Source organism: Parasteatoda tepidariorum, chromosome 10, assembly GCF_982258835.1.
Source record: "Parasteatoda tepidariorum strain Cologne lab strain chromosome 10, Ptep-v5.0, whole genome shotgun sequence".
Taxonomy (NCBI): domain Eukaryota; kingdom Metazoa; phylum Arthropoda; class Arachnida; order Araneae; family Theridiidae; genus Parasteatoda; species Parasteatoda tepidariorum.
This window is the reverse complement of record NC_141764.1, coordinates 58,710,336-58,722,358: the sequence shown is the minus strand read 5'-3', so window position 1 is coordinate 58,722,358 and position 12,023 is coordinate 58,710,336. Positions and strand designations below refer to the sequence as shown.

General features: G+C 27.3%; 1 protein-coding gene across 3 annotated transcripts in view; it reads left to right on the top strand.

The window, feature by feature from the left end:
• Positions 1 to 772: 772 nt before the first annotated feature.
• The window catches only part of LOC107455139 (beta-1,3-galactosyltransferase 5), a 33,317-nt gene continuing 22,066 nt past the window's right edge, over positions 773 to 12,023 (top strand). Inside the window, exon 1 of one of the 3 annotated variants that reach the window (XM_016072605.4) lies at positions 773 to 1,041. The gene's annotated coding sequence lies outside the window, so the exon portion shown is untranslated. Of the gene's footprint in view, positions 1,042 to 1,426; positions 1,575 to 12,023 lie in introns of those variants that run through there. The other 2 variants (XM_071183984.2, XM_016072607.4) reach the window with 2 other exon arrangements.

Genomic DNA, 12,023 nt, shown 5'->3' with positions numbered 1-12,023 from the left:
TTCCGGCCTAGGACCGTTAAATCTGCATTCAATAAATTAGAATCATTTTCTGCAGAAGCAAAAGGCGATTTATAACTATCATGATTCACATAATATTTTTGTAGTTCATATACTTTTAAGTCTATCATAATTCGTAAAGCGTAGGTGAAGTATAATTATAGAAATAAAGGCAAATGATGGAACTAGGATGATGGAATGATGAATCAATGATATTATGAAAATGATATCTTTTCATGCAACTAATGGAACATGTCATTGCAAACACCTGATTCCTCTATGAATCTAAAGCTAGGTTGATTTCAAAGAAAAAGACACAATTAAACTTTTTGAGACGTTTTAAACACACTTTCTTTGTTCTTGTTTCAATAAAAGAACAAAACAAAGCTTTATCCGCTGTTTAACATATTTTAAAACTAGCACATTTCCTGTATATTTATGAAACTACAGTTTTAGTGAACCATTAATTTGAATTCTCATTGCTAAATGAATAAATATATAATAAATATAGTAAAATAAAAAAAAACATAATAAATTAAATAGTAATATGAAAAAATATTTAAAAAAAAATTATCTTAACCAAATTTTAAGAAAGTACTGATATGAAAAGTTAACGTTATAACTTTCTCCAAGAAAGTAATATCATCAACTCTTAATCTCTAAACTATAAATTAAAATCTCATATCTCGCCAATCAAAAATCGCCTCAGAGATTTCTCACGAGCAAGCAACCCTAAATATATTCTTCTCATCTTTTTTTTCGCCTCCATCGTTAAAAAGTACAACTTTATTTGTTGTTACGTATTTATTTTTTTCTACTTCTTCCTGAACCTCGTCGCGACGAGTGAGATGTTAGGTGAGTTGAATTGTAAAATTCCTGCTGCTTATTCCGTGAATGTGAAAGCTGCCGCCGAGAGTTTCATTGATGCAATAGATATGAAAGTGTGTTTGATTGAATTGTAGTTTACGAACGCAAAATGTTTTCGTGATCAATTTGTGACGATATTCTTTGCGATATGGATTAACATTATTGGATAACCATAAGGTATGCAAACGATATTTGAATCACTTTTAATCAGTCACATTTTAAATGAAATTTAATTGTAATTTTAGAAAATTTTATGAATAGTAAAATTAAGGAAGTTCATATTTTAATAAAATATACAAAATTGTATTATTTGAATAAAATATTATTATTTGAATACAATCTATAAATGTTTAAAATTCCTGCTGCTTACTCCGTGAATATGAAAGCTGCCGCTGAGAGTTTCATTGATGCATTATGAAAGTGTGTTTGATTGAATTGTTGGGATCATAAAAATATATTCTTGATCAATTGGTGACGATGTTCCTTGCGATATGGATTAACATTTAAAATATATATTATTTAAATAAAATATATAAATATTTAAAATTCCTGCTGCTTACTCCGTGAATATGAAAGCTCCCGTTGAGAGTTTCATTGATGCAATATGAAAGTGTGTTTGATTGAATTGTTGGGATCATAAAAATATACTCTTGATCAATTTGAGACGATATTCCTTGCGATATGGATTAAAATTATTGGATAACCATAAGGTATGCAAAATATATTTTAATCATTTATAATAAGTCACATTTTAAATGAAATTTAATTTTGATTTTAGAAAATTTCATAAATTGTGAAAATAAGCAAATTATATTTTAATAAATATACAAAATTCTTTTTCTTGAGTAAAATATATATTATTTGAACAAAATATGTAAATATTTAAAATTTCTACTGCTTACTCCGTGAATATGAAAAGCTGCAGCTGAGAATTTCATTGATGCAATATGAAAGTGTGTTTGATTGAATTGTTAGGATCATAAAAATATATTTTTGATCAATTTGTGACGATATTCCTTGCGATATGGATTAACATTATTAGATAACCATGAAGTATGTAGAATATATTTTAATCATTTTTAACAAGTCACATACTAAATGAAATTACATGATAATTTTAGAAACTTTTATAAATAAAAAATACAGCATTTATATTTTAATAAAAAAAAAACTATTTTATAAAAAAATAATATGCACTTAAATAAAAACTTTTGAAAAATTACCCATTGAATAAAAATACAAACAATTAATTTTGAAACAAGGTTTAGAATTTTATAAATGAAATATGTAAAGAAATGAATTTAAATAGAACTACGTTTGAGTTTAATATTAACTGAAATTTTTTTTGGTGAAGTTAATCTCTGTACTATTTTAAAATTTGTCGTTGTATGAAAAATAATAAATACAATATTGTACTTTTTCAACATGTGAAATGAAACAAAAATGTGTGTGTTGTATTGATACATCAATATTATATCGTATTCTAGCATAATTACTGAATGAATTTTTTTTTGAATGCATACTTTGATATAGACCAGTGTTTCCCAAAGTGTGGTACGCGTACCCCCAGGGGTACGGGAACAGTTTAGTGGGGGCACGCGTTCTTATCGAATACAACAAAAGAGCATTTCAAAAAAAATTTATTTAAAAACAAAGCTCTCCATGAAAATTTACAATTAAGTATTTTTCTATTGGCTATTTTTTGCTGATTTAACAGTTAATAATTAGTATTGTCAAAACCAGTTGCAATTTTTAACTTTTGTGCAATTTTTTTTATAGTAAAAAATACATAAATTTTTTATTAGGGTACAAAGCGTTACGAAAAATTTAGAAAGGGTACACAAAATTCATAAGTTTGGGAAACACTGCTATAGACAATGACTTACAAAATAGCTTTAAGTATTAGAAATAAATAGAATAACTTAATGTTTACATTGAAATGCCTGGATGCACGAACAGTTGTATTGTTTTATGATTAGAATAATTAATATGCAGAAATAGAAAGAAATCTTACTTCGCTAACTCTTTATCAAAATAATTTGATTTTCAGGTTGTTAGATGATATTCTAATTGTTTGAAGAACATACTCGAAACAAGCTAATCAATTTGCACTATCCTTTTAGTAAAGTTTCGAAATTGTCTCAAAATCATACTTTTTTCTGTATAAAAGTTACTGTTTTCGTCAGATTCGCATTTTTGACAAGGAAATATGGTGCTACTCCATCTGAAATATTTGAAAAGTGAAGGTCAAAAGTTTGGGAACCTTAATATTACCAACTTTAATTTTTATTTATTTTTTATTTTTATCTCAACTTATAAGCTGATAACGCACATGAAAACTTTTTTGAAGTATTTACAAAGCACGTTTGTTCAATGTTAATTTCATGTATTGTTTTATTTATTATGATTCAATTTCTAAAAAATCGAGAAAATAATGAAATGTTAAGTTATACAAATTAAAACATATATAATTTTGATGATAATTTCTAAAATGTCTAAGTTTTAATATAATCGGTTGAATAATTTACGAGGTGTAAAAACAATTCAGAAGGGAGTTTTTGGAAACATCATTAACATACGAAGAAATATCATTACATTAAAATTAAAAATGTTGTTTAATTTTTAATGTTGGGATTGAAAAAATTGAATAGATTTTAATCTAACGAAAATGGAAAACGCGAAAGATGCAAATTTGTTTGTTTTAACTCTTAAGTTGTTTTAACACTCGAAGCCATACGATATGTATACCAAAGAGATGCTATATATATTCTTTTATTTATAGAAGTTTTAAATTGTACTTGCGGAAAAAATTTCTATTTTTAAATTGTACCAATTTAGGCTTCTAAAATGTACCTGTTTTTCCCTGAAAATTTGAAATGGTATAATTAAAGTACATCGTAAAAAAAATCTGTTAAATTTGCAGAAAAAAGAACTGTCAGTTGGTGTGCCAGTATAAAACCGTTTATTTCACATAAAAATACTGTTATTTAGAAACGACTGCCTGTTTTATTAAGCAAGTAAACATTGCTATTTTAACAAAAAAAAAAAAACTTTGTATAATAAGTAATTCAGCATTGTAGTCGGTGTAATCATAAAATGTTTTCAAAAATGATAAAGTATCTTAGATGAAGCAAAATTGCTTGGCAAAAACTAAATTTTAAATTGACAGTTTTTAATCCGTTTATGTTTAGGGGGAAAACAAAGATAAACTGTTTTGTAAAAAACAGCTTTAAACCGTCAAATATACGTGAAGTCTATAAAAAGACATTTTTACTACTAAAAGAAACACTTTTTGTTTCGTGCGGGAAACGATTAAAAACAGAAAAAATCTTTATTTATATTTAAACGGTTTTTATCTGTAAAAAGTGCATTTTTTCCCTGTGGAATTTACAGTTACTTTTAACAGTGTATTTTTACAGCTCTGCAATTATTTTCTTTTCAATAGCAAGTTTTAGAAACCGTTAGCTGCGAGTTTAGCAACCTTTTCCTTAAAAAACTTTAATTTTTCAGATTTATATCAAATTTGTAAAAATATTTTTTTAATGTTATTGACTTTTTATATACTTATTATAGGTGAAAGGCTGAGTTCGCGAAAAATGTTAATTTTTAATAATATATAATTCTTTAACTGTTTCCAAAGTGAACAGTAAAACACATGTTAATATTTGCTAGTTATTTTTTTAAATAGTTTAAAAATAAATAAATAATTATGAATTAATGATATTATTTCATTATCTTGAAATAAATTTCTTCTCGGTAAAATGCACTCGTCCATGGGCTTTTGAAATTGTAAAATATTGCTACATAAAAAGGACAACCATAAAAAATATTCAATACTTTTGCAATCCTCACAGCATTCAATTTTTCAATGAAAATGTAACAGTATTCATATTCAAACTGTTCTGGTTTGTTCTCCAAACGTTAAAGTGGTAGTTCAAACAATAGATTATTTCTAGCTTTTTTGTGAATGTGAACCACTGTAAAATAATTTTAAGGCTCACGGGATTCTTTTTCGCTGAGTTTACTTTCCATAGTGGTTCAGGTTTCTAGGTCGTTCTAAATTGTTTCCAAAATTTGAAGTGACAGCTAAATAACTATTAAGTAGACTCCATTTGTTTAATTTTCCAGCACATCAGGCCTTACAATCAGGTCTTATTAATGTGTTTAAGTTGATTAAATATAGTTGTGATCAAAATAATTGTAATTCAAACATATTAAATTAAAACTAAAATGGTACTACTTTAAACTTTCAAGAAATCTCTTCCTTTTAAATTGGAGAAATTTGCATGTATGGCTATATATTTCCGACATTTTGTGACTCTATTATCAGAGGGTGATTTTTGTCTTTTATAACTTTCATTTTATACTTAATAACTGGTGCTGAGCAGCTAGGTTTACAATTATCAAGGTTCAACTGCGTAGACTTGTAATTTTTAACTCCGCCCAGAAGACAGGGGAACTAACCCACATTTGTGGAAAACCACACAAACCTCCCACGGTCAGCCCGACGGCAACGGGATTCTAACCCATGATACGTCTACCACTGATGATATTTATGTCAGCGCTGTGGTCGGTGTGACCCGGGAGCAGAATTCGTATCAGCCGACCACAGCTGGGATTCGAATCTGGGTCACCTCATTGGGAGGCGAACTCTCTATCCCCTAAGCCACCGAGGCTATCGAGGTGTTATTGACCATCACATAGTTGCGGTCAATCTATTAAAACCAGTATGAAATTTTAAATTGTAAATATTTCTATTACTTTAAAAAATGTAAGTAAGTTATGTAAGTAAGTGATGTAAGTAAGTAAGGGAACACCAGAAATCTCAATTTATTTTACCGAAGAGCTTTGGTTATGGTTTTGAAAAAATTAACTATAAAATATGGTTTTGTAATATATGATAATCATTTTATCATGATATCTTAAAGTATGGCATAAAAATAATATATTCGATTAAATTTTCCATTAAGATTTGTATTTTTTAGTAAACGTGTGGTTATGAAAACTGTAATTTTGAATACCTGTAAACTGTTACCATATAAACGGGAAAAAAACCAAATTATCATTACCATACATACAGCTATGCAATCATTTTTGTTAATTTACGATAAACAAGCTGTTCTGCCACAATTAAAAATTACTCCATTAAGAACTTGCAATATATTTTATTAACACAGATTTGGGCACATAGTAATGGGAAATGAACTATTTTCAGAATTAATTTATTCTTCTATGTTTACAATATCATCGCGAATTCGGTCTTGAGAAGTTATTTTCAGGGAGCAATTGAAAACAATAGTGTTTAAGATTCATTGTCAGTAACTCAAGGTACTTCCGAATGTGTTGTATTTTAGTTCTTCCGTTTGAAGGTTAAAAAAGAAACACTAACTGCGCAAAATGACATTGAAATCAAAATGTCCGTTTTTTCAATGATACAAGTATTTTGGAAATGAAAGACGCTAGATAATAATAAAGGAATGCAAGTCACGAAACATTTATTCGCGCCTTGTATTTAAGCGTTACGATAGTTATAATCAATAAAAAATAATTTTGTTTTAAAGTACTTAGTTGCTAGTAATTTGATCACTATATAATATCATTGTGAGCAATAATGATTAAAATGTTTGCTTTAATAGTACATGGAATTATATTTTATGTGTTATTTAACTTGTACAGTTTTTTAAAATGCGAAGTGCTTTGACTACACTGTTAAAAAATTTTCAGTAAACATTGTTAAATAACAATTTATTTAATTGTTATTTTATCGGATTGAAACAAAACAGTCAAATAACCATAAATTAGATGGAATTCAAACTGTTAACTCTGTCAAAAAACTTTTATTAACTGCTTTTACCTAGTACGGTTAAAGGACCTGGATTTTATCGCACTACTAGGCCCACCTAATGAAGTCGCTTAGTTAGCAGTTGAGTTCATAATATAGCCGAGAAGACTAGTATTATAACCGAGCCGAGTAGACTAGTATTGTAGCTATGTTATAACCCAGAGGACTGATCTGCCAATCTCACGACCGACAAAACGGGGGTTCGAGTGACAACGTTGGCACCACAATATTTCCTCCATTGCCTTCAAAAATTTCTGGTGTCCTGCACTCCCAACTATGCTCGTTACTTAAGGAAAAGCCTAGCTCTAATGTCCATTTAAATTTCTTTTTTGACCGTTTTGAAAAAATTCTGGTTGTAAATGGTTAAAACCCATACAGTTTTGTACTCATGGTTTTTTAATCATACTAGTTGTAAACTGTTTCTAAATCGTAAAGGTAAAAAGGTTCTTTACCGTAATTATGGTTAATTGGATGAACTGACTGCTGCTGGTTATTTTACCATAATTTTAGAGTGAAAATTCCAACAGGTTACCGAAAGAACTCTAAAACTGTGCTCTCACTTTATTTTTAACTAGCTATGTATATGAAATGCGTTAAACTTATTGTAAATTATACAAATCGCAAACAAATTTCTTACGGGAAAAGTGCGTTAATGCAACGTTAATCTATATTTTAATTAAATACATAAGTTTTATATTGTAATTTATTAAAAAAACATTCCAAAAATTCGCCTTTGGGAGCCGTGTGCATAAAAAAATTGAGACGAATCTGGAAGTACTAGATTTTTATAACTGTTTGCTGTAAAAAAGCAATTTGTTCTCATTATAAAATATTATTTTTAATAAAATGTTTGCATGACACCTTTTACATTCAAAACATGTTTCAGATGCATAAAAAGGACTGTTATTAAAATAATTATTAGACTTATGTCATTTGAAAAAGCGGTGCGTTTTATTCAACATCCTGACACAATACTCTTAAGTTTACAACGCTCTTTTGCGACAGTAAGTGCAATGACAAATTTGTTGATGAGGTTAACGTTTTCTTTAATATTTTTTTAATTTAATTTATAAAATTGTATTTAATTGTTTGTTTATACATTTCACTATTTTTTTATAAAATGATTGGATGTTTATTTATTTTATGGATGTTAGGTGTTTATGAATCAAAGAATATTTTTTTCTCAGCCCGTTAAGTAAATAATGATTTATTTTAATTATTTTAAACTTCTCTCCATTCTTCTTTTGGTTGAATTTATTATTATGTTATTTAGAAATGTATTAAAATAACTTGCATGAACTTAAATATCTACGCAAAACTTTTGTTTAATTAAAAGCCCATGCTAAAATTTTCAAAATTTTGCAACTCGCGAGGTATTTTTCTTTGGCTACGTCCCGGAGAGAAAATGTAATTAAAGAGTTTATTAGGCAGCTAAGTTACAAATATAAAATTTAGTTTTGTGCGTTCTGACTATAAAAACTATACTGTATAACTCTACTGCACTGTGAAAAAATTCGGATCAAATTATGGTAAAAATACCGGTACTCAGGGGGCCAGTATTTTTTACCATGATATCCATTTTTACCGTAATGGATTACAGAACAAAAAATAAGATATATCGTAATTTCTGTTGCAACATTTACTGTGAAATCGTTGAAGCACTGTAATGAAATAAATATTACTGTAAAAATTACGATAAAAAGGTTTACGGTAAAAATGGATTTTACTCTAAAATGTATTTTACAGATGCTGCATTCAGGACACCAGTACTTTTAACCGTAATTAGATCCTGAAATTTTTACAGTGTGTAATACTTTAAAACTATTTCAAACAATAATTATGATATTACATAAGTCTATACTTGAATAACAAAAACGTTACGGACGAAGGCTATTTTTCTGCTTTAGAAATGTGCCGCAATTTGTGGCATATTGATTTTGTATTCAACATACCCTTTACAATTTTGAGTAAAATTTAATCAAACTTAGAATGAAAAATATTTATTTTTAATGTATAACTTCAGAAGTTTCATTCTCTACTTAACTGCAGAAATCGAAAATGTCATCTAAAAATTCACTGGAGCATCACGCTCTTCCTATAGAAAATCATAAAGCAGTAATTTGCGCTTCAGAAAATATGACGAAAATACACTATTTAAAAGCTTTGCAAATAAATGTAAAGAGAACACCAGTGAAATAGCACCATTTTTACGCTAACTTGTTTACTTAAAATCACTTGACACGTTCGAAGCCGGTATAATTTCGCGTATTTTTGTAAACACCATTTTAGTTGATTGATGAAGCGAACTTTTAAAATGAAATTATAAATATTATAGTATGTATTTCGAAATTTTACGATTTGTTCGAAGTGCATTATTACTAAGAAATCATGAAACAATATAAAACACAGATTTCATACCTCAGTTATTTAGTCTTGGACACACATTAAAATAAAACACTCTATTAAGTTACTCTTAATTTATTGAACAATTTATTGCTTAGATGCGTACACAAATTTTTTTTTTTGTAAAATTTGTAATTTGCAATTTGTAATAAAATATACAAATGTACATATTAATTCAAACCTTAAAATGAATAATTCATACCAATGCTTTTACATGCCTTGCTGGGCATGTTAGTCTCCTAAGTTCATACCTATAAGTCTTTTTCGATTGCTAATTAGTCATATAAATGTAACTAAAAAATTTATATTAACAGAATTTTTATCTACATCAAAACTTCAAGTTCAAATTCAGAAATGTTTAGTATTATTAACCTAATATACTTACACGATCCTTACAAGTATTAAGTATTATTGATCTAGCAGTTTTAAGCCGAAATAAACATAGATAGAGTGAAAGGAGAGTATTATTGTTTTAACAACGAAGTGATATCATTCGAATTATTACATATTATTGGCAAGTGCATATTCATCAGCAGTGCTTTAAAACTATATGAACTTTTATATTATTTTTTTTTTTGTACCCCGTTTCGTCTAAACATTTTTAGTAAAAATAAGCATGACAAAGTGAATAAAAAGCTAGTTTTTCGATATATTCTTATTCATATTAATAAATTTAATAATATTTTTGCCTTTTCAATTACAATTGACTTTCTTTCTTTTTTTTCTTTCTTTGACTCTGTATAATCGTCCTATCCAGCATCGTGGCGATTTTCGTCTAAATTTGAGGGGCCCTTAATTGATATTTTACATTATCTCTGTTTGAATTTTTTGCTCTCTTTTGATATTTACGTGCCCGACAGGGCATGTAGAGGTAAAATAAGAATGCTCATTCTGAGTTTTTACGTGCCGGGCAATATAAATTTTGAGACCTGATTGATAGGTACTATTTATAAAATGAGTTAATAATGACTCGTACTTAAAAATAAATGAGAAATTTTTCTTAAATTTATATATGTTACTCATCCTTACAACTAATATGGAGTACCTGATTTGAATGGGTATTATTAATAAGTTGTTTAATGTTCAAGTTAAATTTAATAACATTACCGTGAAATGAATCAATTTAAGCCACGGCAAAGATTTGAATATTACGTAAATGTAATACTTGTTATATGTATACGGTAATTTTACCAAAATTTTTTTTTCCTTGTGAAGTGTAATATAGATAAATTTTTTTTATTTATAAGGTATAATTAAAAATTGTTTTAGATGTTTCTCTGCTTCGTAATTTTAGTTCATATTTTTTTCTGTGTATTTGATAAATAAAAGGAACACATTGTAAAAGCTAACAAAAATTATACATTTTAAGGGAAAGGGTATGTGAAAGGGTTAAAAGTATGTGAAAATACATATTATTCAAAGTGCTACAACTTCTAAGCAGTATCAAGTAGATCAGTTTCTGGCTAATGGAAGTAGATATTACATGAAATAATTTCATCCCTTTGAAACTATCACAAGGTAGAAATGTTCTTCTTAATTTTAAAAACAGTGTAAATAGAAATTTTTTTTAAATTTGAAACTTTGGTGCTCTAGATTGCTCACAAATTCTTTTTACATAATTTTTTTATTGGGCTTTATAAGCAAAAGTATTAAATAAGGCTTGTTTTAAATAATTTTTACAAAAATTAAAAATATTAATTTTATATTTTTTAAATTCACTAATTATAAAAGTAAAGTTATGAAATGACATGTAATTTATAGTAATAACATATCCACCTAATTTAAAGCTTATTTTATCAAAATTGTGCATATACTTTACCCCGTTATCATGTGTGCCTCATTTTTCAGATATTGTTGAAATTTCAGCAAGTTTTTAAAGTCTATTTTTAAATTATGATAAATACCTTATGATACTTTCCAATCCCACAAATTATTGCTTGTAATACTTATTTTATTACCTCAAAACTCAAAATTCTACTTGCGTTTGCTTAGTTGTAGTAGTTGAAATATTTTGTGTTTACTCGTGCCATTCGCTAGCTTTAAGGGTTCCTAAACTCGTTATTGGCAGCCTGTGTTACATTTCATTTGACACTTTTTTAAAAGCGTATTTTTATTATATTTATATTATTGCCGTTTTATTTGTAAAAGCAGCTATTAATTTTTTTTTCTCCGCTTATTCGCCCTTTCTTGTTCTCTAATCTCAAACGCAAAGGAGACACAAGTGACCCTTTCAAACATATTTTTTCTAACGCTCTACTTACAAGCAAAAATATATTTTGTATTTTTTAATTATTAGAAAAACAGTCTAATAGTAACTAAAAAAATCTGTTAGATAATCGGAATTTTATTAGTACTATAATCTAAAATCCAAACAAAGTATTTTGAAAATTTTATTTTCATTCATGTTCAAAAAAGTATCAATAATTTATTTTGATTTTTCAATGATAAATAAGTGTTTCTTTTCGATCTAAATAAGTGCAAATAAGAACAAATTTGGAAAATTTTTGTGTGTAAGTGAGCTGTTTTGAAAGATTTTTCCTTTAACCCAGAAATACACACCGGTATTTCATACAGCATTTCATAACCATGAATGATTAAAACACAAAATATAATAATTTTCACTTTCTTTGGCCCAAATTAACATAAAATAATGAAAAAAGTATGAAAAGTATGTTTAATAAAAATTCTGTGTCAATGAGACATTTTATCAAATAATTCACTGCGCAACTAGTTTCCTTCATTGTTAGATAGCTTAAATGAGTTTGTTAAATTGTTACATTTATTATCTATCAATACCAGGTATTTCTTCATGGTTAATAAGTAACAGAGATGTCTGACATGGTATTTAAGTAGAAAAAAAATGAACTGTTAAACATAAAAAATGAAAATAATGAAAATGAATGAAAAGAACTGT